The 7,207-nt window shown below is 37.2% G+C and overlaps 1 long non-coding RNA gene across 1 annotated transcript; it reads left to right on the forward strand.

Annotated features, from left to right (window-relative positions):
* Nucleotides 1–5,321: 5,321 nt before the first annotated feature.
* Nucleotides 5,322–6,679, forward strand: LOC123691788. The gene is made up of 2 exons (XR_006751452.1): nucleotides 5,322–5,566; nucleotides 5,657–6,679. It is a non-coding gene; the product is annotated as an uncharacterized LOC123691788 (long non-coding RNA).
* Nucleotides 6,680–7,207: the final 528 nt, after the last annotated feature.

Raw genomic sequence — 7,207 nt, forward strand, 5'->3', positions numbered from 1 at the left:
GCTCCTTTTGCATTGGCGCTGGCAACAGCTTCTAACCACACAAATTTTGTAAACCCATCTATCAGAGCAAAAATATGTTTTCCCATTACTTTTGCAAAACGGCCCTAAATGATCGACATGTAGGGTGTCGAAAGGCACAGGAGCTCTTGGAATCGGGTGTAAGAGCCCAGGCTGTTTACCAGTCGGTTTCTTGGCGAACTGACAACCAATGCAGCTTGACACATACCGTTCTACACTTTTCCGCATTTTAGGAAACCAATATTTGGCTTGAATAGCCTCCAGACACTTTTCTACACCTTAATGACCATTGTTGTCGTGATAAGTCTTCATGATATGCCATCTCGCGCTTTTAGGCACAACAGGCTTAGCAGAACCATCCACAATACGACACAACAATTCGTTTACAATTTTGTAGTCCTTAGATAACCCATCCTTTTTATGTTTATTAGCGTCTAACTCCAGTTGTAAATTCGTAATAGTTGACTGAATATCTTCATCAGCATCTTGTAAGGCATTAATAAAGTCCTTCTCCTCGATATGCTTAATTGCAATAGGATTTCGACTGAGCGCGTCCACGTGTACCATAGATGTCCCAGGTCGATGTTCCACGTCAAAATCATATTCTTGCAGATCAAGCCACCAACGCGCTATGCGAGGTGACAAGTCTCTTTTCGACCATGCCAGTCGCAGAGCTGAACAATCTGTCACAACTCGAAATTTAATACCCGTTACGTACACTTTGAATTTTTGAATGCTAAAGACGACAGCTAACGCCTCAAGTTCGAAACTATGGTAGTTTACCTCAGTAGCTGTGGTCTGTCTGCTCGCGTAAGCAACAGCTTTCCAGTCGCCATTTTCTTGTCGCTGTAGTAGCACTCCACCCAGACCCAACTTCGAAGCATCAGTGTGGATCTGTGTTTCACGATTCGGATTATAAATCGCAAGGACTGGATCAGAAGTAAGTACCCTCTTTAATGTTTCCATAGCTTCAGTCTGTTCGGTACCTCAGCTCCACTCAGCAGTCTTCTTGGTCAACATTGTAAGTGGCTTCGCAATTGTAGCAAACCCTTTAATAAACTTGCGAAAGTAGCTAGCCAACCCTAAGAATTGACGAAGCTCGTGTACATTACTGGGAGCCCTGAAGTCCGCAACAGCTGTTATTTTGCGAGAAGATGGTCGTATCTCTCCTCCATGAATCTCATGTCCAAGATATTCTACAGTTTTGGTAAGGAATGAGCACTTACTCCGCTTCAATTTGACACCAGCAGCATCAATCAACTCTAAAACTTTCCTGAGATTGTCCAGACAACTAGCGACGTCATTACCCCAAATTATGACGTCATCAATGTACACCTCCGCACACTCATGAATAACAGGAGCAAGTATTTCGTTCATGGCCCGCTGAAATACGGCGGGAGCGTTACAAAGCCCAAAACTCATCATCCGGTATTGAAAATGACCATCAGGTGTGACGAAACCCGTGTAAGGTCTCGAGTCTGCTGCTATTTTAATTTGGTGATAGCCATTCGCCAGGTCCAAACAACAGAACATTGTCTTATCAACAAGTCTGTCCAGTAGATCTTGAATGACAGGTAGGGGATATCTTTCTTTTTCGGTAATTTTATTCAATGCTCGATAGTCAACGCACATGCGATAGCCCCCATCCCTCTTCTTCACTAGCAGTACAGGACTTGCATAAGGCGAAGTTGACTTCTCCACTATACGAGCTCCAAGTAACTCTGCCACAATATTTCTTACCACCTCTCTTTCATGAAAGGACATCCGGTACGGCTTGTAATTAATTACCTTGTTTGCTGTCAGTTTGATGTTCATTTCAATGTTACAGTTCCCTAACTCCATTCCGTTGCTAGCAAAACACCCGCTATAGTTCTCGAGAAGTGAGTTTAAAGCTTCTTGTTCCTCAGCAGTCAAGTGATCACCCAATTTAGGTACATTCACTGGTTCCTCGACCATGTTCTTCAATTCAGCTCGAGCTACACATTCTTCACTTTTTAGTTCAATCTGTCCATGTGTCCTATTTATAAGTTTTATAACGACTGATCCATCTTCACTCTCTACTTCCCCACTCAGTATGTCCTTTTCATGCATTGGCAGTCTCTGTTCACTGGGCTTCACATCCATGATACCCCTAGCCAATGGGTCAGTTCTGTTACCTTATTCAAGCCTGGATTTAACACAACATCAACATAAGGGTAGAGACGCACCTTTTCAATGTCTTCACACAGCTCTGCAAGTTCCAAAGCCATATCTCTTTTGAAGACGCTAAGTTGAGAAGCAGTCTTCACCACCACAACGTCTTCCGCTTCAGTAAATGGCTGTCCCACTAAAATATCAAAATCTTGAACTTGATCTGGTACAACATAAAACTTAGTCTCCAACTCAAGTCCATCCACCGTCAACACAGCTGTAGTCAAACCAAGAGGTAGAGTAAGAGCATCACCATAGCCCTTTATAACCATGTCATTACCAGTTGTGCATTCCAATTTTTGTCGCTCACAAAAACTCTGCTTCATAGTATTGCAAGAACTACCAAAATCAACAAAAGCTTCAGCAGGGTTCCCATTAATCAGTACAGTTTTAAAATACTTTTTGTCTGATACATCATTGCATACTGTCTGAACTTTTCGCACCAGTTTGTTTTGAGGACTCGCTCTTGACCGTTTCCTACATTCATCAAGAGTGTGACCCTTAATATCACAGAAATTGCAATGTTTCTGGATCCGTTTCTTGAAACAGTCAGCTTCAACATGACCAACCCGATCACAAAATGAACACCTTTTATCAGTTTTATTTTTGTTCTGAACTTGAGTTGTTTTCTTAGTACTCCTATAGCACCTGCTAGCCTTATGGCCAATTTTGCCACATGAAAAGCATTTTGTTGTTTTATTTAATTTTTGGTCACTAGGTCTGGAGGTGCTTGGCTGACTATTATCATTGCCCAAATCTGCAGAATTAATGCTAGCTAAATATTGCAAAAGAGAACCACTATCACGGCACCCGGCTGACTTAGCACCAACTTCCCACAGCTTGTTACCAAGTGTCCCAATGACAGCTTCAGTTATGACTTCATCACTCAGATGGCAAGACATTCCAATACCCAGCTTTGTGTAGAAAAATTCAATTGGGTCCTCATCTGGCAACCTCACCCTATTGACGAGTTCCCTAATCTGAGAAAGTTTATTCTTGGTGAAAGGAAATGCCTTTATTAACTTTTCCTTCCACTCGTCCCAATTAATCTCATATGAAGCCTGTTGTTCATACCACGCTTTAGCGTACCCACTCAATTTTGAGGTGCAATTGCATACTAGGGTACGTTCATCCCACCCATGCATCCTGGCTGTGCTCTCTAAGTTCCGAATCCAATGTTCAATCGATACTGATGTTGTTTGGGGGTTAAATTCTGGTACAAAGTCGTTACGCCCTACATAACGCACAACAGGTCGCATATCCTTATCAAAACTGGTACTCGACTTAGATATGGGCGGTGTTCCACTCCTAGCGGGCATATTCTTCTTTCTTAACTGTCTGACTAATTCTTTCAATTCCTTGATCCTCCTTTCCTTCTTCCTTATACTATTTTTGAGCTTTTTCCCACCTTCCCCAGAAGAGGAAGATGAAGAACTTGTGCTACTACGAGCCCGTTTCCTATCATTGGAGCGACCCATATTACACTTACTATTTAATTAAAATCTACTTAAAATTAGGTTTATAACGAATTGTTCTATATTAAGAATCTAATTAGACTTAGGTTTTATTAAATTGTTCTGATTCACATATATACACTTCACACATATTATGTTATTTGACACATATGTTATTCTATAGTAATTGTCCACTATATATAACGCACACAAGAAATGAAATAGAAATTAAGTTTTTAAAATTATCTTCTATAAATTCAAAATATTATAATTTATTATTATAATAGTCCACACACTTAGAATGTTTTAATATTCACTAGTTATTGTTTATTTAATGTTCTAGTAATCCAAACAGAATTTAGACAATATGAAAAAAAAAACAATATGGATGGAGCTCACCAAGGTCTTTTGGGCACCATATACCACACCGACGATATATTTCAAACTTGTCACCACGTGTACCGCGAGCAAGGTCACACAATCAGATTATCGTTTGTGCTCGTGAGAACATACCACTTCTGAATTATGTAAGATATTGAAAGAACTTTAAATGAAGTAATAGTTTTTTAATTAAGCCAAAAGGAATGTCGCGTCACAGTTACACTCTTTCCGCGCCATCGACTGACAAGTGACATCTGCCAGCATTAGGGAGGGGACGTTTCCGCGACTAGTGATGTACGTTCTTGATCTCATCTAACACTAGGTACTTTTTTACATATTTATGTATATCTAATATCGCCTAGCAAAAGATGGAGCCGATTTTATAGCAAAATCGCAGTAAGTATAGGTACGTACCTGTTTAGTGTGGTACTATTTAAGAATCGATAATCTTCAAAATAGTATATGTACTTAATTCTAGCTAGGTGGGTAGGTACCTACTATCGAATCGGAAAAAAGTTTATATGGGAACTGAGCAACTGCTCGGACAAGACAAGAGACAAGTAACAAATTGGTGCCAATAAAAATAAAAAATTATATGAAAATTCGCACAAATTTTACGTATGCCGGGACAGCTATACACTGAGAAAAATTTTCTTTAGCAAAGTACCAATTTAGCTCGGTTAAAAATTATTCTGCTGCATTCAATCAAGACATATTTAAAATGTGCAATAAAGCTTTGCTAGTATTATACAAGCAAGTATTGCTAAATATTCTTGGCTATTATTAAAAAAGTACTTATTTATTTCAAAATTACCGACTCGGTCAATATTACCTTTACCGAATTAGGTTCAAAATAGACAAGCTTACGTTATTATTTAATTATAAGCAAGTTATTTAATTTTAGACTTAACCATAGTTGGTTACGATTTACACAAGAGTTCGGTTAAAAATAAACAAGCTTACATTATAATTGAATGACAAGTAAATCATTTAAATTTAGACATAATATTATTTGGCTAAAATTAAATAACTTTCTATGATGCATATAACCGTGTTTCTTACTTAAAAATAAACAAGTAACTTATCTATTGGGAGATAAGCACAGCTCGGCAATTAACAATGGAGCGAATACTATTTTTGACCGAGTAACTTGATAAAAATTAAACAAGGAATTGGCTGCGTAGCCCGCAAAGTCAGCCATTTCTATCAAATCATAGTCGAGTGACGAACGTGTCTGTTGAAGCGCCGCCTCAGCACCTACCTACAAAGCAGATTCAAATTTACATTAAAAACAATAACTTTTCATCATCATTGTGAATTTTAATCAAACTATTATAGAAGAGCAAGATGCAGAAGACAAACTATTATGGCTCAAAAACTCCTCTGAGCCATGGACAGCCTTAGAACTAAAGTGGCAAGAAACTACAGAGACGAGGCTAATTTCTGCAAAATAGTTAACTATAGCTCCAATACCTCAATACAATGAATACGCGGCTCTTAAAAAACCCAAAGGATATCTTCTGGTGAGTGCAGTTTTTTAGAATTTTTTGTCTGCTTTAGTTTAATTAGTTTTGTATACTTACCTACTTACGTTTTTTTTTATTTGTTTACAGCTAGAAAAAGATTTTGAAAACCAAAGGACAATATACCGAAATCACTGAAAGCTTCCCCACAATCAAGCCAAAAATATTTGAATTAGTAAGTTACTTCTGATCAAGCAAGATATTGTCATATATCTATTACTTTAATCAAATACCTATTACTTTAGTTAATTACATTAGGTACGATATAGTTCCGATATAATATCTACACATCAAACAAGTCTATGATCCTAGATGTTGACAATTTTTTGGATAAAAATCATTTCCAGTTGCTTGAATACTTAAAATGGCCTTGGGTGAAGACACATTTCATTTTATCTAAAAAGTGTTTTGGGTGTGGTTCTTTCACATTTTGTAACGAGGTTCAACCAGAACATTTTATAATAGAAAACGATCAATATGTAAAGAGCTTATTGTACTTTAATTTTTTTGGTGCAAAAAATGTTTATGTTTTAGTTGCATTTATGATCATTTTCCCGACGACGAATGTGAATTATGTTTCAATGTTTCCTTGTTGGGTTGTAATAAAATTATTAGATCAAAAAGGTTACTTATTCTCCTAGCTTATTCTATAGGTTTTGCCTAAACTTTTGACTTATCAAATACATATAAGTACAATATTTAGGTGTAGTAACTTGCTTACATTACCATAATGATTGTTTTTTTTTTAATGTAAACAAACCTAAACCACTTTCATTAGAGAACAAACTCCAACATCGCGAAATAAAATCAGCTGTTCCGTAGATTTTGGCAGAGTAGATAATTCCACTTTTGTATATGAAACAGCTGATATTTCTTTTACGATGTTGGATTTGGCCCTATATCTAATTAAAGTTGTTCAGGTTCGTAGTCTGAGTCATTCCTTAAAAGTTTGCTCATGATTTATATTTCACCCTGTTATTGTGAAAATTAAAATACAGAACTCCAGTATCGTTTCTTCACATTGTGAATTGTGTACTATTTTTAAAAGTAGTAGTATTTAAAGTGTATGTAGTATGTTACTTGAAATGATTGTACTGAATAAAGCTAATTTCATTAATGTGCATTATTTTCTTTCAGTTTTTTCTTAGTTTTTGGTGTGTCGGCAAAATGAGTGTTGTTTTCCTACATGAACGTTTCATTGGCTTTTTTTCCGACATGCCAAAATTTTGCCCCCTGCACTAATAATGGTACAAATGACAACAAATCGAACTAGGTAAATACTGAAAGCAGTATGAGCTGATACTGAAAGCAGTATGAGCTGACCTCACATTGTATGCAGGGTGTAAAAGAAAGGGGTACACATCTAAGCAGCGCGTGATGTACTGATGAAACTGAACAACTTTTCCCAAAGACCTTATGGTCAAAAGAGGAAAATAATGGAGAGGTTTAATTTTTTTTCATCTTTCGACCCATTTTCCTTGGGAAAAGTTGTTCAGTTTCATCAGTACATCACGGCCTGTTCGGATGTGTATATCCCCTTTCTGTTACACCTTGTATAGGTTTTACGAACATTCACAGGTTAGCTTATACTGAAAATATATAGCTCAATATGTGTCGTTTGAATTAGTACTTGCAACAAAG

The sequence above is a fragment of the Colias croceus genome, chromosome 5, assembly GCF_905220415.1.
Source record: "Colias croceus chromosome 5, ilColCroc2.1".
NCBI lineage: Eukaryota > Metazoa > Arthropoda > Insecta > Lepidoptera > Pieridae > Colias > Colias croceus.